Raw genomic sequence first — 21,489 nt, 5'->3', positions numbered from 1 at the left:
CCTTGTCCGAAGGCGCAGCCAATCCCGTTGTTAAACCTTTCAGAAAGGCATCCTAAGATGACTTCACAGTCTTGTCTTGCCAGACTTATTCTTTTGTGTGCCCTGCGTTGACCCAGGTTTCATCTAGGTAGTTATGCACCTGTAAATGCAAAACAACCGAGTACACCAGTTAATGTTTGTCAGTAAACAAACAGACTGCAGCATGTAAGCAGGCAACGCACTGCAAGAAACACTCTGCTGACCACTGTCTCACAAACAGCCGCTCAAAGACAATCGAGAAAAAAAATTATCTCGGCTTTATTGCTCCTTTGTTTGCGCTTATAATTCGCGCCCAGGCGGCATTTGGTAGCCACTTTATATTTACTGCATGTTCTAAGAGGTTGCAACGCTAACATGAGCTCTATGTGAAGCCAGTCTAAACGTGCTGCTTAAGAAAACAAGCAAGGAACGGTTCGTACTTGCCCTGTTCTCGGAATTCCTTGATCGCCCGCAGGTACCGGCGACGCAAGGCAATGATGTCACTTTTACTCGATCAGCGCAAGGTTCCGTTTTCTGTTTTCAAATGTGAATCCGATGTCCTTCATCAACCTCCACAACTTCATTTTCTTCAAGTTCGGCAGGTCGTCGTCCTCACTGACAGCCTTTAGCACACTGTCCAGTGTTGGGACTTCCCTCTTCGTGTACGTACTGTGCACTTTCACACGGATGCCATGGACTGTGAAGCTGTCATTCTTTACTGTTCGCGAGCTTGAAATCTTCACCTCGCGAGGTCTTTTCTTCGGAGACGCCAAAGGCCCACACAGACGTTCCGCCTTGATTTTGGCAACGGTACGGGGAGATAGTCCGGTGTCCTCGCTCACAGCGCTAAGTGCTTCCCTAACAGACTTCTCCTCAAAGCGGATCCTGGTACGGGCGTACACATTTGCAATTACTTGCTCGGCGTGCCTTGACAGCTTGGATGTACGAACCTTCGAGAAAATGCGAACAGTTGAGGTGGCCGGGGCCACTGAACAGGACGCCATTTTCTTAAAAGTGAAAGGAAGCCGCGCGGAAAGAGTAAACACGGCCAGGGTTGCGGAGACCGCGAAAACGTGAAATGGAAAAATACGACAAACGCAAAATACAACATCACATACCTCGATCGATTCGCTCGCAATAGCAGCGTTTTTTGTCGCGCTGATGACAAAATTATTATCCATCAAGCCTGCCGGCAAAGCATTTGTTATTTTTCTCACCACAAGTAACGCACTATTTTGTGTCACGGATGCAGGACACGCAAACAGGAGCGCTACCTTTAGCAGCGTTCCACCTGATGTATGAAACGGAGCATAGTGATCATGTAGAACCGGTGCCTCCCCTACAAGCCTAAATAAAGTCTTGAATTTTCCCATCGAGGCTTGCTATGCAAGGTTGGTTTGTACAGGAACTCTACGGGAGGTGCAAAATATCTGGCTTTGTTTGGGTGCTGACCATGACATACTTCTAAGAGTATGGTTGTTATATGACGATCAATTTTAAGTGTTCTTCAAGAAACTGAGAAAAAAAACGGTCATGATTTCTCCGCGCGCATTACTCCCCGTTAAGATAACGAATCATGATGAACATTAATTTTGTGAGTCTTGCAAGCGAAATACTGCAGCTTGCAATTCTGCAACGACATAAGAAAATTCAATTTATTCAGGTATATTTTGACGGCAGAAAGAAATGGAAAACACCTGCCCAGAAAAAGAATAATAGAAAAAAATAATTTTGTCGAGGGGTTTAGTTAATGTGGCATCAAGTTACCCTTGTAAGCATGCATTTTTCCGCGTTTTGAAAATGTTATTTTTCAATAATAAACGTGTTCAAGAGTGTTTGTAACAGGCACAATGTCGCAGTAAAAAAAAAAAAGATATGTTTAAGCCATTTAGCATTTGTGAGCACATTCGTGAATGTAGCAATGAGGAGTGGCATGTACTTAAAAAATCGCAAAACAGCATCCTCTGGGGGAAGATAAAACAAAATTATCCGAGATCACAGAAAAATCTTACAGCGTAAGATGTGCGCAATCCAATATGGTCTTGCAACTTGATGGATAGTGGTATGGAGTCGAATGTTTTCTGTGGGATTTAAACAAAAACAAAAAAATGATACACATAAGTTGATACAACAGTGTATAAAACTATTGGTATTGGCGGGGTGTATTGACAGTGAAGGCGCTCGCCCACTCAATTCCATTATTCGAGGTATATTGCTGGACATTATTCATTTATTGCTTCTACCCTGCTGAAAAAAAGTTCTATGATGCAATAACCTGATAGAGACATCATCATAGAATATCATACAATTTCTATGATATAGCATTCGATTTGTATGATATTCTATGGCATCCCTATGATGACTGTATGATTCTACAGAAATGTATGACATTTGTATGATAATTTTCTATAATTTGTATGATAAGTCTGTGATACTTGTATGACAAACTTCATGAGTTTATTGCATCGTACAAATTTTTTCAGCAGGGTAGAAACCTCAAACCCCCTAGGAATTTACCTGAAATACTAAAATACCCAGATTCGTTCAAATTAAAAGCATAACTACAATAATCAAAGCAATAAAACTGAAATATGCTTTTTTTGTTTGTTTCATCATACCGAAGGCTCGTCTGGAAGACCCCTTTCTTTTTCTTCGTGATGAAAAGTTCCAAATTAAATCCTATGGAGCTCAAATCATAGCTGAACGCAAGGATAATTTAAGTCACATTTCTTCGCCCGTGTGTTATTATTGTGAAGAGAAAACCGCAGGCAAGTCTTTATCGTTAGCGGGTTTTTACATGTTGCCGCATGCCGTAACTTCGTTGCCGGCTTTTTTCTGAAGGCTGAGAAATATGACGTTTACGAAGCATACACGAGGGGAATGTACGAAAATTTCAGCAACAAACGCTGGCCAAAACAGATATTTAGATACTCTAGACAGTTATCCGGAAGATTAGCTCAAGTAGAGGCTCTGAAGTTTTTGTTAAGTAAGCAAGCGTGCCATAGAGCATTTTATTCAAATTAAGCTGGAAGCATGCGGAAAAAAAATCTGTTATTAAATGACCATTTTTAAGTTACTTCCTTAGAAGCAGATTTTAGGCGGCGTTTTGGTACTAGGTGAAGTCTTGACGACAATGATGATATCGTCTCGGAATTACTATGGTGCGGCTGTGGGAGGTGACGAGAAATAGATAGCACAGCGAATACTGCAGAAAATATTAACACAGACGCTAGAGATGCAAAACGACAAGCAAAGAAATAAACTGACGCCGGCGCCAACTATATTCGGTGCTATTTGCTAATAAACTCAAGTTTCAGGCATGCTTTTGTTTTGATCTTTTGAAGAAAAGTTTTCTTTTTGAACACATCCACCGTGTCAAATGGCCAAATTTTGTTACAATTGTAAAAATCTAAGATAACAAAGAATTCTTGCCAAATTTCTAAAAATGGCGACCTGGAATGGTACCCATTGAAGCAGCATTGTTATGTTTATTGAGAGTTTTCTTCTAGAAAAAAAAACATACATTATGATCCTGGGAATAGTCACCACACTAAAATACTTCCTTGATGAATATACTGTCCGCAAAATTAATGAAACACCGCAAAATCAAAAGAAATATCCATTGAGTGACCTGCGATGGTTAATGGGAAGTCTCCTAAAAGTAGGTCAAATTACAAGCAATATGAAAATAACCTTTTTTTGTTCAAATGTTGAAAAGCTTTCACCACTAATAGATTCATAATTATGGGGTAAGCTACTCGCAATGCAACAAGAATATTTATGCTGAAAGTGCACTTCTGTGTGTACTATACTTATAATATCATGGTTCTTATATAGAGTAACTCAGGCTCAGACTCAATGTCCGGAACTTTGGGCTCTACATATCTCACTGCTGAATATATGAGCAATGAACTTTACTTGAAAATCTTCTTTGGGATCAGGTTCCTGCTTTTTTTTCCCGCGGCGCTCCTTCCTTTCAGACTTTTTTAGGCACGTTAAAACGTGCTTGAATCCTTTCTTAGTCTGGTTAGACCATTTGTATTTTCCTTGTTGGGGAAGTCCTGTAACGCAAAACAAGAAGAATATTTTACGGTGCATGGAAATAAATCAACATTGAGCCTTGTTTCCCCTTGACTTCTTTTCCCTTAAGGGGGTACGAGAACCTGTTATCTGCTCCAAATATCGCGCAGAGCAGCTCGAGCGCCTGGTTTGGCCCTTTGCTTCTCTACCGCATTTCTGATCATATCTACATCAAGCGCCCCACCCAGTATAGGAAGGAGGCGGCTATTCCCGCATGAAAGGTAACAAAATCTGGCATGCATAGACAACTCTTTTTGAGGATTTCAGATGTGAATTTATTTTAATCCTGTCCTAAAGTCATCCCTGGTGACTAAATATTTTGATCTAACGCTATATGGTTTTGGTCTCAGCATGCTCACAAAGCCATGTTTTGTACAATAAAGCTATCTGCTTAGTTTGTAACGAGGAATGCTCATCTGAAACGATTGTTGAACTCTAGATTGCATATCTGCATAAAAACGTGTCTTAGAAATATAGCTTCAAAATTTATATCTTATACATAGCAAAATGCGAGCTTTATTGCGACAATCGACGTGTTACAATTCATCCGCAAAAGCAGAACCATTCTTCTCTCACTCTTTTCGAAATTATAACAGAATGAGCGTTAGCAATGACGAGAAAGTGAAACTTTGAAAAATAACGTAAATTCTATTCCCCTAGTCGTCTTGTTTGTCACCTGGTACGTTAGTGTTCTGGGTAAGAAATACGCTATTATGTAATTAGGGAAAGCTCCGATCTCTCCTGTTCATTGTAATGCTATGAAGCTAGTCATCTGTTGTGGCAAACCCGCTGATTTCGTAATGCACTGGCATTATAATTGGCGCAGCTCATCTTGAATTTTCGACGACCAAAACATCATGTTCAAATCTGTACAGCATAACTACCACTATAACTTTGCAACAAAACCGATTAGGAATACAAAACAATAAGCAATGGAAGAAACTGAGAAATTGAAAATATATACCAAATTAGCCTTTTAAATTGCAGCGCAAAACTTACAGAATAATGCCCGAAATCGCAGGAGATTAAGATAGGTAGTAAACCATTCTATACAGATATAATGCAGCCACTGTCTTGCTATTTCCCAAACAATTATCTACCATTTCGAACCTTTGGGTTCACTCGCACTCAACTCTTAACCTACAAGTCTAGTGAAAAAAAACGGTGGTCTATTTCCGTAGTTGAGCCAAATGCGAATTAGATGAGAGCAGTTCTGTCTTCCCTTCGGTTCTGAGGTTCAGAACAAGTGCTCATAAAAGGCTGCTTTTCGGATAGCGATAATGGGTTGATGTCCATATATGCGGAACTGTCCATTCTCTACATTCATAGATCCCTGGGAGTCTCCCTACGCCTCCTGGCGCAGTGGTGCAGCGGTCCACCAATCCTCCACTTCTATGGCACGTGCTGCCATCGGTCGGGCCTGGGTTGCTTGGCCAGCGTCTGAGCTGCCGCATGTGTGTGTGTGTGTGTGTGTGTGTGTGTGTGTGTGTGTGTGTGTGTGTGTGTGTGTGTGTGTGTGTGTGTGTGTGTGTGTGTGTGTGTGTGTGTGTGTGTGTGTGTGTGTGTGTGTGTGTGTGTGTGTGTGTGTGTGTGTTTCCCAGCTAACTTGGATTAAGAGTTTGAAAAACCTACACGACGTTATCAGGCTTGTTATAGTGCGTCTTTACTTGTTGAGGTCTTCCTCCCATATTCGAAATCATGATATTGTCAGTGTTCGTGCGCGTGCATTCTGCTCTCGTGATAGCGCAATTATCGCCGCAGAAACGGGAGCCGCGCTTTTTTTGAACTGCCGCCCGAACCCACTGGCGCTTACATTGAACCAAGCACAACGCGAAGCGATGTCGTGGGCAGCACGACAGGTGCGAAGCGAGTGATGATTTTTTGGAATGCACAGATGAGAGCGCTGTAATCGCGGCGCTTTCCGCCGCGCGCTGTCACATGGTGTTTTTATGCGAAGCATATTACAATAGGTAACCCAAGCCCTTCGTGACGGTTACACGCCGTGCACACCACGTGACACAATGACGTCAGGAGAGATGAGAGACGGGGCTCCAACTCGTGCCGTCGCTGCGGTCGCACGCCGTGCAGACCACGTGGTATGGTGACGTCACACCACGTGACACAATGACGTCACGACAGATGACAGACGGGGCTCCAACTTGTGCCGTCGCTGCGGTTGCACGCCGTGTGAATCACGTGGTATGGTGACGTCATACTCCCGCGCATTTCGAACGCGCGTTCACACTCGGTGTAGGTGAAATGCTCGCTCCACAGGGCAGGCGGACGCGGCTTCCGTGGCAATCCAGGCGCTCACCCAACGCGCGTCTCGGGGTTAGTCGGCGTTCCGGTGTAGCCATGCCGTTGTCTTCCCCCACGACGAAGGCTTTTAGTGGTTGTTTTAAAATGACCAAGTATTCAACCAAGGAAAGCCATGTATTACCAAGCCTACCCATCAATATGCTTCGCATTTGACTAGGCTTAACCTTAGCTCAGCCATTTTTTAAACTCCGCAGACATTCGTTTATTCTGAATAAAAGCGACCACGCTAAGTCTATGTCGTTGGAACCGCCCGGGTTGGAAAATGGTTTTTGAGCAGCACAACTTTCATATTGGCTCCTGGAGCTATATTTATAAAGTTAATTTAGGTATCACTACTTATTATTCAAGTAGGACGAGGAAATGGAAGTGTAAGTTTGGATAAACCCTAACATCCACGCGATTTCTGTTCTGAAGAACGCTTAGGTTTTTTCGATATGTTGGTCCAAGTCAGCTGGAACACTGTATATACCGGGTGTCCCATCTAAATGTAACCAAACTTTTAAAAAAGACGAAGTGTCCTAGTTCAGTGAAACCAACTGAGGGTTGTTCATAGTCGCGTGGCCTAGTCCTGAGTATTTTTTTCGCTCTTCAAAGTTGATGAGTTAGTTAAGTTTAATTAGCTAACTTTTAAATTATTGACTTCAAGAAGAAAGTGTCAATGAAGAAAGTTTTAGATCGCCTCGGAAAACCGCTAGTAGTGCTGTTTCCGTCAAGTTACTATTTACGCAGCTTCATTTATTGGCCTTAAAAGAAAGTTATCACGTGACCAGCTGCTCGCTCTCTTCTCTGCCCCAATGTGTACCCAAAGTGTCATCGAGGAGAGGACTTCAGAAAAACTGGATTTTTTTCTTTGAGGCGCGTCTTTGGACGTTGACGTGACACAGCTGTCATGTGGAAGCTTTTTTTTTATTGTGCGGGTTATGGTTAAAGGCCGGTAAAAAAGCTACTTTACGTAAATATTACTTTGCTGCAAATGTCTCATTAAGCTGTTTCTCAAAGCGATCTACAACTTTTCCATTGACACTTTGTTCCTCAAGTAAATAATTATTTATTTATTGTTTCCTCAAGGGTCCACAGGGGACATTACATGAGGGGTAAAAAGGTAGTTAATTAAGCTTAACTAATTAGTCAACCTTGAAGGACGAAAAAAATACTGCAGACTAGGTCACGCGACTCTAAACAACCCTCAAGAAACCTCGTGTTTTTTAAAAGCTTGGTTACATTTAGCTGGGGCACCTGGTATATATAGGTTGGTTTGATTTGTGGGGTTTAACGTCCCAAAGCGACTCAGACTAAGAGGGACGCCGTAGTGAAGGACTTCGAAAATTTCGGCCACTTGGGGTTATTTAACGTGCACTGACATCGCACAGTACATGGGCCTCTATAATTTAGCCTCCATCGAAATTCGACCGCCGCGACCAGGATTGAATCCGTGTATTTCAGGTCAGCAGCCGCGCACCATAACCACTGAGCCACCGCGGTGGACCAACCGGCAAGTAAAGTTGAGGAGAGGGCCAGAGCATTTCCCAAATGAAGGTGGAAGGGTAGATGTCCTAAAAAAGGAATTTTATCCCCAGGAAAAGTGATTAGCAACAACATAACAAGAATAGAATAAATACAAATGACAAGCGAAACCATAGAATTGCACAAATAACTACAAATACAGCAAAAGATTGTGAAAATGCATCCTGAAATAGCTTTTACCGTAAACAGAATGATCACCAACAGCACAATCATAATATTGTGAGGACGAATACATATGACAGACAGGCGCCCAAACTTAAGAGTGTTTAACCAGAAAAGAGCAAATTTTTAATACGTCGACTAGAGATTAAAGTATTAAGAATGGTAGAATACATTGTAATACAGTCACCATAGCAGATTTAAAGGACAAAGCTTTGGGTGCCACACAGTTAACAAGATAAACATTTCAGGAAGACTTAGCCGCAAAGGCAGGAGAGTTTTCCAGCGCTCTCAGTAAAAATTAGGAGTCACTTTGGCGACTAAAGTGGTGCAAGGCGAAAGCCTGAGTACAGCATTCTGCCACGAATGTGGTTGTGAATGATGATTCAAGTGCTGCCAGCGAATGACGCGTCCATTAGCTGTCTGCGTGTGTTACTGATGTGTGGTTAACATGTTAAGCTTCGCCTGTAAGAGTGGAACACGACAGCGTCTTGCAACGCTGCCAGGGAGTCCACAGAACGCCATCGCCAATTTGGCTGTACGCCTTGCTGGACGGTAAATTTATTTTTTGAGGAAAGGAAATGTATCCCTCTCGCATATCTGGGTGGACACCTGCACCTCGCCGTAAGGGAAAGGGGGAAGATGGGAGTGAACGAAGACGCCGTATTAGCTAGACGCGCCTTTGTTCATTCCAAAACCATTCAGCTGGCATTACGGAGTGGCTAGCGTGCTCGTATCGCACTCCGGAGACCCTGGTTCGATTCCCTAACTCGACCAATTTCGTTCTCGGTTTTATTGATTTATGCGGTCTAACTAGAAAGGTTAATTAGGCTATTTCATATTTATATTATTGCATTTCTATCCATCGTGTTCTGTCATTCACCTGTCAAATGTTGGAACTGTCTAGGATGTTCGACACAATGTATATGAAACGAGCAACGTCGAACTGAATGGGGAAGTGCGTGGTGGTGGAGCGAAAGCTGCTTCGTACTTATCTGTTTTGTCAGCAGCGCCTCCTTCCGCGGACGCTGTTGTCTCTGCGACGCGCGTCCTTCTTTTCTTTTCCTCTTAACTTCTGACCTCTTTCCTCTCCCTTAATTAGGCTAATTGATTAATTAAGCAATTAACTAAACTCAGTCCTACTTACTTGGAGCATCACTATACGATCCCTTTGATTGGTTGCATGGTTACTAGCCAAAGTACAATTGGCCCCATTTGAAATTCGCGCACTGTGACGTCACGAGCATTTCGACCAATTGAAAAGCGTGACATTTTCTGTCGACAACTCCTGCTTACAACGATGAGGCATTAAAGGCTTCCGCCTTAATACCAGCTTACAAAGTTTTCAATTTAATTATTTGATATCATTCACGGGCATTCCAGTCGTAAAATGTCTGGAAGCCAGATTGCAGTACGGTGATCTGAAGCTTCCTAATTGATGACGTTTTGTGGTTACATGTCTAGAAAGAGGCATACCTGGTAGTGACCGTATGTGGGCTCTGTGCTAATTTATTTTTGTCGGAAATAAGGTTCAGCTTGCCCAATATACAGCGCAAGGCACACACCGCACTCGAGAGGACAGGCTGCGTTGCTGGCGTCACAGTTGAAGTCTCGAATTTTGAATGAGAAACACCACGCTGTGCTACGAACTTCTGCGACCGCCTTAATCGTCGATGGAGCTTACAGCGCGGTTTATTACAATATGTGCACCCTGAGACTTCACCGTTGTCTGGTTTCGAGGAGGTTACGGCATTTTTTATATATTTTGCCATCCAGTATACGACACGGGGTGTTAGGGAAGCAAGCGCTACTCTTTTAACTCTGAGCGAGAATGTGGTAATATTTTTGGAGAATAGCGTTGACATTCGGTGCTCATGTCCAGTAGGTTATCAGTTTAGTTGGGAAAGTTGTGCAGGCTTGGTGCTATTTATGATTGTGAAGCGTTCTCATCCTGCTGCTTTTCTCAGTGCATCGTCGTGGATGGGCTTCGAGTAGCGCTGTCGGACCGAATCCTTGCGGCGCGTCTTACAGTTAGAAGCGAAGTGCCCTTCATGGGAGCAGATGCATTTAAATCACATAATTCAGAAGACAGGAAACAAACGCCCTTAAAATTTGCTGCCTGTCTATCAGCTTTTGCCTCGTACGATTGTTGTTTTATATTACTGTGCAACGGATCTTACCTTTCATGGTTTGACTAGCAGCTAATTCCGGACTTTTATCCCATTCTTCTGGTTTCTTTGCAAATTCTTCAGTGGTACGTTTCTTGCTTATTCAGGTTTTGTCGAGTCTTTCTCTCCTCTGAGCAGAAATCTTTGCTATGTTCTGCATGCCTTAATCCTTAGAATGGTTCTGTTCATTTTTCTCTTCATTTGTTTACTTCGCATAAAACGCACTCGGCTTGCCTAACAATCCAGTTGTCACTCAGCTCAAGTAGTCTGGAGTAGAGCTCAAGTATGCCAAGCATGGCTGTTCTCTCTACTTTTGAGCTGCAATTCTTAACTTGCAACCGATTGCCAAATGAAATAAGTCATTTTAATCTGCTGGCATTCTCTTTGTCGTTCCACGAACGTTCCGCAATAGTTAGGTCTCCTAAGAAGCATCACCATCATTGTCAGCTTGACTACACCAGCCGCAAGGAAAAAGTGTCCAAATATCTCTTCAATTTCCCTCTCGTGTGGCAGGTGTGCCTAGATTATCCGTGCAATCTTCTCAGTGTCGTACGCCAAGCTGACAGTGTTATACCCTTTTCTAAGCTAAACTTCTCAAGGAATCCTATACCTTACCCTAATCACCATTGCTTATCTTACCTACGCCTCGGAATCCCTGTCTACGTCCGTTTCTTCATAGTATGGACAAAGGTGTGAAGAACTAGCATTTGCCCCCTGACATGACCGAAGCCACCAGTCACGGAAACCAAGGAGCATTGGAGATGCCTATTTTTAAGTTGTTGTTTTTCATCAGTGGGGATTAAGATAGCCAGACGGAAAACCAACTACATGTCTCGACCTCAGAATTTCGTGTCCGGGGCTATACCGACTGAGCTACAGCGACGGCTCTCTAATCTGCTATCGTGGGGGTTTATGTGTTGTATAAGCGAACGTTGAGAGTATTTACAAGCGCCACCTTCGGTGAGGCGGCCGGTGAGCGGCGTCACCTACCTTTACTTCCTCTAGTACCCGTGATGTGGGTGCCACCACATAGTATGCAGGCTGGGGTGCATGCCGGGGTGTCCTCTCGGGGGGTGGGGGACGCCACATCTTGGACAGCTGTGCATGCGCTTAAGTTGTGCATGCGCTGACGGCGCAGGCTTGGTTTATAATGGGGAGTTCGTTGATGGCGACCAGGCGGAGCGCGTCGGCTTGGTGAGGGGTGCTCATGATACTGGTGTTGTTTATGGGGTGAATGCGTAAGTGACTGGCGTGTGGGGCTTGGAGGTCCTTGGCCGCAGCTATCATGGCGAGGCGAAGCTGGCGCGGTTGAAGGTCGGTTAAAGAAAGGCCTCCGTTCGAGCGAAAGACGATCTTATAATCACCTGCAGGTAACAGTGGCTGGCGTTGCGACCTTTGCGCCACGAGGCGCGCCGCGCGTAGCTGGGACGCTTGGTGTGTGGAATCGGCAGGTCGTGAGCCGGCGCTGGCGTTCGCCTGGTCCTGGATCTTGGGTTTATGTTTATGGTGGGCGGCTACACTCAAGATATGCGTCCAGTCCCTGGGATCATAGTCCTTGGGGTTGATGTTCTCTCCGAGCACCTGCACCTCCATGTTCTCGTTGTAGGTGCGGTTTTAGGGAAGCGCAGGCTGGCGTTAGGTCTAGTGCGGCAGGTGGTCGGCTAAGGGTGGTTTGAGGCCCGTGGGCCCGCGTAGGCAGGACCGTCGACCACCAAATTGAAACAGATGGTAGCGCTCACATTTACGATCGGTGCAGTGAGGAGGTGGGCACTGCGTGGATCGTAATTCGAAAGAAATCGCCCTGTTTGTAGAGGGCCGATGCGCAGCGCGTTCGCACTCGCCGGCCCCCTAGTGAAATGTATACGCCGGCGGCTTTTCGACCGAACGAGCTGTATGCGCTGCATAATCCTGCGGCAGCTGGAGCAAGAGCAGATGTGTATCATGCTTAGTTTTTCGACGTGTTTTAGTGATGCACCTTCATATGTGCAAGCCAAGATATAATGAACTTTGAAAGGGCACTGTTCAACTCTTTCTCACTGTTACGCTACCTTGACAGCTAACTGCAGCAGGACATGAATATATACTGCTGGAAAGCTTCTCAGGGCAGATTCACGCAATCAGACTTTGCTAAAAATGCCGAAAGTGCCAGTGTATGCCGACCGACAGTATACCGACACGTAGGAAACGATTTCTTTGTTCATACACTGTCATTAAAAAATATTAATCTTGCCGAACTATGATTCATGACAGAAAATTACTGAATTCAGGTCTCGTCACGTCAAGGGGTGTCACAAATATGTCTATACACAATTTAATGAAATAGGCCACAGATGTATGCTTGCCCCATTATACAGATATGTTGGAGCACATTAATACAAGCCTAAGGTACTCGTCATGATGCGTTTCCGCGCAGGAGCCTGCTAAAGCAATATTTTCGACACCGCCAAATATTATGTATACAGCGCCCCACTTATGTCCTTGCGGATGATTGTACTTTTCCCGAGCCGGCGTTTCTTCAAATATATTTGGGTGAATTGCCTTTGTTTACATCCTCACGCGTTATGTACGATCATTGTATTTAAGTTTTGGTAACGATTCCAAAATTGAGGCCCACAGAAACGTAACGCATTTTAATCAGATCTTGCACTTGCACATTCTTGGCTCATTTTACGCTCTATTGCATAACTTTGAAGCCCGGCTGGAAGCCCTTCTGAGAGTTGCCGTATACAGAGGTTAAATAGCGACTATATGGCAGCCAATTGGGCTTTATGTAACAAGTAGAAGTCAAAGTAGGTAAAATTTTCCAGGAAAAGATGGAAACTCTTTTGCAAATACAGATGAAATATAGGTATAAACATCGGCCACATTTTCTCTGCCTTTTTCTTCCTGCCTGTTTTTTGAGGCACTTTTAAGGCAAATTTGTTCCAACCAAAACTGGAACGTTCTAATCGAATATACATCAAAACATCGCCCTTTTTCGCCCTTTTCCTTCATCCCTGTTTACTTTTAAGGACAATTTGATTCAACGAGAATTGAAAAATTTTCAGCCGAATAGGAGCTACAGGCAGCCATAGAATATATGCGAGCTGAAATGTGAGAGCAGGCTGCTTTGAACCAAACCCAACACGCTTACGGTGCACACTGGAATTGCACCGAAAGAGCGCAATTGCACAAAAAAAATTAGCAGCTCTGGAACAGGGATCACAGTTTTAAAATGATATTGCGAAAAACCTGCAAGCCAACTGGAAAAGTAGTGGATGCGTCATGGACAAAAAAAAAGTACAACTACACGTCATTCTATTATGATTTGGGAGTGCAATAGATTTGCAGATGTTGATGCCATTACCAAAAGTGATGTCACTTCCTTGCACCCAATAAGAATGGTCCAGTGTGGTGACACCTTGCCTTCAGCCAATGACTTAATTTTAAATCCTTAAGAAACATTTTCTTCACGATTGAAACATCGAGCTGCAAGGCGACCGACAACTCGCACCGTCGCATGGAGATTATTCAACGAGACAGTCCCGTGAAATGCGATCCCAGCTAGTGTGACATCTAGCAAGCGTACATTAATCAAGCATTTTAGACACGATATCAAAACGTGTTACCCTAGCTCACGCAAAGACGTGTACTTAGAAGGGGAGAAATATTTATAGCTGTTTCTATTAATCAAACATTTATAAAGCGCTTTGTACAAGAATCTTGCCATGAATTGTTCAACACAGCCGTGATATGATTACGAATAGAGTCAGGGGTTCAATTTCATTTCAGGGTAGACACTAAGCGCTGAGAGTTGACCACAGAGAAAAACTGCACATCGATAATGCAAAGAGGTTCTCAAAAAGTTTAGAAAATACGTACCCAGTTCTTCTAGTTTCCCTGCGTTCGGCGAGAAAGCTCCGCCTGAATTGTAGACAAAGAAAAAAATGTGTTTTGCATTAAAAATATGGCATAGTCATTCTTTAAATTTTGCTTACTTGTATGCCGTGAACAGCAGAAAGGAATTAGCAGTAATTACTTTACGCGGGGCGTTGCACTCGCCCATATTCGCCGGCCTGTAAATCCTTCATTCGCCTTCATTCATCTGGCATGCACTTCCGTTTGTCGCCCGATCACATTTTGGCGCAGGTGCTGGGTGCCATCTTCGTCCCAGCCCGCAGCTTAGAGACCTGCCCGTCGGCTGTTCGGAAGCGGGTAGTGAAGCGGGGCAAAGCGCTCTTGCAAGGCCCGACCGCCAATAAATCATTCCTTCACCTTAGCAGTGCTTTTCGCCCCTTCTGAACATATTTCACCGCACAGCACCAAATGTAAAATAATACTATTGTCTCAAACATTAGCTTCGAGGAAAATATCTAGAAACCATTTACTCTCTGTAGTATACAGTAAATAAGTTCGAATCTCGAAAATATTAGTAATGCTATTAATCAAGAACGTATGAAAGAACGATAGGGAGTACTGAAAAAAAGACAGAATTTTGTGAAGGCTAAACCTTTCTCACGTGCTTCTCACCAAAAGGCGATGGCAATGAGCGAACGAAGATCATTATCTTTATTGCGGATGAAAACAGCAGAGGCCTGCAAGTTAATAGTTCAGGACGCCTATTCATAGTGAAAAATCCTGTTGCGCGCTGTTTTATAATAGGCTGGGCGCTAACTGAAACGCTTAGAATAATACAAAGCTTTAGAAGCCTCTAACAGAGTGGTTTAATAAAGGCCCTTTTATGTCATGGCGTGCAGGGCGAAACCATGTCTAAAACAACCTAACTGTGGGTTTTGCAGCTCCCGAAGCTGCTATGACCAGGAAGGCAATATATGACGATGAAATCTAAAGAGTTTGCCTGCGCATGCTTGCATACAGATTATTTTTAACTAAATGGTATCGCTAGACATCACTTGTTCTGCCCGTAACACTCTCAGAACGTGTTCTAGACGAGCGTTTTCGCAAACTGTACTGCGGGCAAACCAGTATTGCATACCCCAGTTTCATTAATTTGAGGAGCTCCAAATAATCGGGGATCTAGACATTGCACTGAAAGGTGGTTCCGCCTCAGAGAGAGCGCACTAAGACTAACTCTACACTTAACACTTGTGTTGTCGGGCTGAAACCAATTTTTTTTTTATTACAGGAAAATATACGCACCTGAAATAGCAAGATAGGCATGGTTGCAGATATTTTAATATTAGTACCAATTCCGTGTCAATTTAAACATATTGCGACAGTCTATGTTATGCTTTCTGTTGACACAATTTCGTCGAGTAGCAATAAGTACATATAAGAACATATTACAAAGATATATGAGAACATGGTTCCTATTTTATAATAAATAATCCTGCCATCCTCAATACATAATTATTTAGAGAGAAGCTTGTCTGTTAATGATTTAAATGGCTTTCATTTTAAATAATGCGAATATTATCGTGAGTTGGGAGGCACGTAATGTTTCGAAGAACGATTTGTACTTAACTAACCTTCTTGAGTGAAGCCGAATGCCAATACTTCTCCAATAAGAGTTCCTGTTGCTCCAAAATGTTGAGACCTGAAATCAAATAAGACTTTTTTCACAAAACGACTAGATAAGTTGATATTTACGTCCAGTAGAACGAACTAGTATTCTATATTTCTTTGATTAATGTTATTCTAACTTTAAAGAATGCATTGGGAAAATTCCGTCCTCATTAAACGAGAGCAAGTTTTCGAACTCTGTGCGGTTATTTTTATCTGAATGAAAAGTGCTAATACAATTCTTAAAACAGGTGGTTATTGATTTTGGCATGAAGCCGAAGAGGATGGGTTTGTTGGAAACGAGCGAAATCTGCATTCTGCTGCTGACAGACACACGTGATTTTCTTTTAAAAATTGTTACAATTTTTTCGTTATTCTTGATGTTACCACGCTAAAAAGTAAGTTTGATGCGCACAGCAGCAGGAAAGTCATAATAGAAATGAAAGCCAATAAGACAAGCAGCACTTAAGTGCGTCAGTTTCACTTTCAATCTGAAAGCGGAACAATCAAACCGCGTTCGAGCGTAGTTTCTGAAACTTTCACGTGCTTTTTTAGCAACTACAGTAAGTTTACCAAAGAAAGCATTGCATTTGATACGATGCGCTCGCTCTGAAGCCATCCAGCTATTGTAATTTTTTAAACGTCTTTTCTGTGTGCTTTACAGGTGCAAATATTATTTTTGCGCTGAGAGGGCTGGGCGAGCTGTCGTGAAGACTGGGATAACATGAAAAATTCATAATTAATTTGGCGAGCAAGTAGAGCTGTCTCCACATGTGCAAGAGGCCCACGGTTATAATACCGGCACAATACTAATGTCTACTCGAAGAAAATATTTTGCGATGATCAGACATCTTACGGGACAATTTTAAGAAAGCAACAAGATATACCCTCTCAGGTTAATTCTGTAATTTCCATACAGAAAATGGTTTTCTCTAAGCTGAGGATCCTCAGAGGTGACAAATTTTCGGAGGATAAATTTGGGCGAAGATGGACTACGTGATGAATCCCGCGCAGTGAGCCAAAAGACAAAGCTGGCTTTTCGAACAGCTACTTCACAATGAATGATACTCATACCATCAGTCAGGTAAATAAAAAAAGGAAGAACGTATTTCAAACTCTCTCTCTCTCTCTCTCTCTATATATATATATATATATATATATACCACCATCGGCATGTGGTTGTTTTTTCTTCTGCTTTTCTAATCAATTAGCTTTAAGCGAAAACATATTCAGTAATATTCATACTTGATCAACACCACAAAAAATAAATTAATTAAAAAATCCCCTGTGCTCCTTGGTTTCTGTGGCTGCTGGCTTCTCTCATATATATATATTCCTCGATCGTCCACAATCACGGGTAAAATTGATAAAATAAATAATCAGGAAGGATCTTAGGCAAGCTTATACGGTCTCTCCGGTACTGTTAAGTTTTTGTTCATAACAGACATTCAGAGAACTGGTCTTGAACAACCTGCAGCAAACTGTTTTCAAAAGACCTCTGTAATATCCGATTCTATGATGTCATCACCTAGCTAACGAACTAGAATAACGACTTGCAATAGAAGGATCGAGTACCCACATTAGAACAGTTGAGGTAACTGAAGTAATCGTCAGCAATCTCTTTAGGTAACAATTGTTTACAGTTGCCAACAAAATGTTTGAAGGTAGCAGCAATTTTGGGCAAGTAGTGACTCCAGGCCTGAACCATGAGGGTAAAACACTTCAAGTAATTCGGTGAATTCAAGTTGTTTTGTACTTTCAGGCGGTGGTTTGAAGTTTACCAGATTCCTAAACCGCTTTAATTATTACAAGTGTGATAAAATGCGGAAAACAACACTATAACGAGAATGGTAGTTGTGGTGAGTAAAAATGTTAATGAAACAACGAGTAAAATAAACGACCCAAGCTGAAAGAAACGGCTAACGTCTTCTAGATTTCTTGGTTTTGTTGAGAAATGAAAGGAAAAGAGAGATTAGAGCACTTAGATCGGTAGGGCCTCGAAAAGACAAGAACAGTAAAAAATATGGCTTAGATGTGTTATAGACTTAGATGTGAAATAGACTGTGAAATGACTCAGATGTGAAATAGATATTTAGAGGGTGAACATTAGAAGTGGTCTTCCTCTCGAACGAAACCAATGTCTATCACGATTCCATTAACGAGTAGATACACTGCAACAAATCGTCATCTTCATGTTACAAATAGCGGAAAGAAATCATGTAAGGTAGAGCAGTTGTTCAGAGAGCTATTTGTGTTATGCTAGTTTATTGCCCCAGGTGTTTTCCTCACAAAATTATACTAATGGCGGTGCATGACTGTTGCTAGTAGGATGTAGATTTGGTTCCTTAAGCAGCATTTCTGATCTCGTTGGTACGAGCGGACAGCAGCGTGGCCAAAAAGGAATGCTTAAACTTCGCTTTATTTCATGATCTCTGTGTTAGGACTCAGTAGGGCACGTTAAAAAGCGCTAATAATTTATTTCAGAAAGCATACGTTTGTTTCTAGCAGCCTAAGAGATAACAGATATAATGCTAACAGCAGGAATACCTAGCTATCTGCTGCATGAATACTTGTTCAGTTTGTGGACCACAAATTTTGACGCCCAATATAAAATGACTATGAAATAATGCGAACTGCAAAATGCCCTCCGTATAAACTCATGAGTAATTCCATACTGAAATAAAGAGTTGCGCCCAGAAGCTATTTTTGGTGGAACAGCTCCAATATCAGGCGGATAATGCATATCTGTGTTGAAAACTATTAGAAGCTATTTAAACATACCAGTTCATTCCTGTGTGTCATTGTGACTAATTTTGCCTGTTATCAGTTCATATTTGGCAAAAAAACCAGAATATGGCATTGTTTACTTCAGTTGTTTTATGCGAAGCATATTGCTAGAGCTACCACTCACGCCGTCGCCGTGGGACCCCCCCGTGACACCGTGACGTCACACAACGTGACACCGTGACGTCACACCACGTGACACCGTGACGTCACACCACGTGGCACCGTGATGTCACACCACGTGCCACCGCGACGTCATACCACGTGGCACCGTGACGTCACACCACGTGACATCGGATGAGAGAGCCGGCCTCCACCTCGCGCCGTCGAACTGTGTTTCAACCAGTGCAGCCAGTGGTGTACCGACTCTGGTGCAAGAGTTAAACTGTGCTTTGTGTAGTGTAGTAGTATGAGTGTAGTGTAGTAGTGAGTGTAGTAGTATGTCGACTCGTTTGGAGCGTCGGAATGCCTATAGACGACAAAGGCGCGCCATGCAATCCTCCCGAAGAACGAGAGCACCGGCTGGAAGAGCGTTGTTTCTAATACAACCACTTGTATGTCCTTGTGTCTCATACTATAAAGAGAAGTTTATTCACTTCCAAACGATCAGGACAAAAATCTCTGCCTCTCCCGTAACCGAGAGTACAGTAAGCATGAAATGTTTACGGGCCTAATGTCATCTCGGAGGACACCCGAACCGCACCGTACAGGAAGGGAAGAACGCCACCACCCGTTCAGCGCGATGCCTTGCCATTTGAACCCAAGGTTTCTTGAGGAAAGGAAATGGCGCAGTAATTCTCTGCCATCTCGGTGGACACCCGAACCGCACCGTAAAGGAAGGGAGGAACGCCACCACCCGTTCGATGCGATGCCTTGCCCTTTGAACGCAGGCTTCCGTGGCAATCCAGGCGCTCACCCAACGCGCGTCTCGGGGTTAGTCGGCGTTCCGCTGTAGCCATGCCGTTGTCTTCCCCCACGACGAAGGCTTCTAGTGGTTGTATTAAAATGACCAAGTATTCAACCAAGGAAAGCCATGTATTACCAAGCCTAGCCACTAATATGCTTCGCATTCCCCAGGCTTAGCCAAGCTGAGCCTCAGCAATTTTTATTGTATGTTTTTACGGAAAAAGCAAAATAAAGATTTATTTGCCTCTAAGTGAGATTCTGATGCCACGATTCCAGTAAGGATCAATGAGTATAATTGATAAACCTACACGGTAATGTGTAGCATGTTGCTGACATCAGTGTACGATGATTTTCATGTCATATACGTTTAGTTAAAAACAAGAGATGTGAAAGGGGGCTTGCCTTACGGGTGCTACAAACAGCTGTTTCGATGATATAAAATGACTGATTGTCACTTAGTGTATGCGAGTAGTTTATAAATTTAAAAATCTTGCCATAAATGCGATATGATTGAAATTTGCTCCTTAATATTCACAGATTAACTATGTACACAGCCCCATCAGATCAAGAAAACACACGTTCAACAATATTCTGGAAGAGAGCTTGTTCTGGCTTAGTGGGTTCCTCTTCAGCGGAAAAGCAACGCGAAAAAAACGGCGACAAAATATTGCATATGTAGAGAACTATCCGATTACTGGGTATTGAGACCTCGCTCGTGGTTTTGGCGGAGTTTTTGAGAGCTTCTCACGAGAATATTGTCCGTCTTCAATCTATTGTGGTTTGCTGAAGCTGGAGAGACCTACAGCAATGTGAAACATTAAGGCACTACCAAATGAAGGCATATTTGGTTTCTACATCTTTGCAGTGTATGAGTTCCAAGAACTCATAATTCGCCTTATGAGCTGACTTCCTGAATGTATTCATTTTTAAGCACTTGGAGCAGGTTATGATTGGTTTGTCGATGCCGCTTGGAATTAGGCTGAGCATCATAAAATTGTTATGATTAGAAAGGACGGGTTCATTTGTAATCATTCTATCAGGTTCGATATCAAAATAAGCCCTTTTGTCGCCCTGTGACGTTAAGAGGTTTCATAGCTATTAGGAAATCATCCTCCATAAAGGTAGTTTTTGATACTCTGGTAACCTTTATCATGCTTTGGGCAGGCTGCTAGAAATTTCGATATTTCCTTCCCGTCCTTTTAGCTGCACATCCTGATGTCTGGCGCACAATGGGTGTCAAAGGACTTGTGTTTATAAGGGTAGCTTTTGTGGCGGCTGTAGGTAGGATGAAAAGTAAACTGCCAGGTCTTCCCACAGCTTGAGCTGAGCCACAATCGGTGTCACGTGCATACCGAAGAGAGTTGAAAGATTTGAGACGAAAGATTGAAAGAGCAGACGCGCGTCGCAACAACTGCGCTCGCCGAAGTGACGGCGCCGGCTTATGATACCCAAATTCCCTCCGCCAAGCGCATTTAAGATTATACAGTTTGAGAACGCCTCTGTTAGCATTATAACTTATCCTACCCGGATGTCGGTGTCTTTTTCAAATACCGATATCTAGAACTAGTTGAAACGTCATGTTGCAGTGGACAGTACTATGTGGAAACATTTGGAGGAAATACTGGCTGAAGATAGTGCTCTGGTCTAGGAATTCTAATGCACCTTCTGTTTGAGCAGGTTAAACATTGCTGTCCTGAGTGATTAATTTTTGGACCTGTTTAGAGTTTCTTGGTTGCGGCCACTTTAGAGGAGCCTGCCGACATAAAAACACAGGGATGTGAGGTGCTGTCTCCTGAGTGTTGCCAATGTTTAAGTGGTCCACCGGTCCTTGTGAGGGCAGTACATATGGCCAGTCTTGCAATTACTCAACTGGTCTCCAGTACTGCCTTTTCTCGAGAATTTTTTCGTGTAGATTTTAGGTCGGCGCAACCCCGAATAGTGCTGTCAAGCCTTATATGAGTATTCCCAGATTCCGAATTTTAGGGTATAGAAAACCTGGACGATGGAAGATAATAACGCTCTTGGAAAC

The 21,489-nt window shown here is 43.0% G+C and overlaps 1 pseudogene; it reads right to left on the bottom strand.

Annotated features, from left to right (window-relative positions):
* The window catches only part of LOC149324459 (uncharacterized), a 58,118-nt pseudogene extending 46,761 nt beyond the window's left edge, over window positions 1-11,357 (bottom strand).
* Window positions 11,358-21,489: the final 10,132 nt, after the last annotated feature.

This window comes from Amblyomma mixtum, unplaced genomic scaffold (assembly GCF_055824585.1).
Source record: "Amblyomma mixtum isolate Tamu unplaced genomic scaffold, ASM5582458v1 scaffold_31, whole genome shotgun sequence".
Classification (NCBI taxonomy): domain Eukaryota; kingdom Metazoa; phylum Arthropoda; class Arachnida; order Ixodida; family Ixodidae; genus Amblyomma; species Amblyomma mixtum.
The sequence above is the reverse complement of the archived record's forward strand: the minus strand, read 5'-3'. Positions and strand labels throughout refer to the sequence as shown.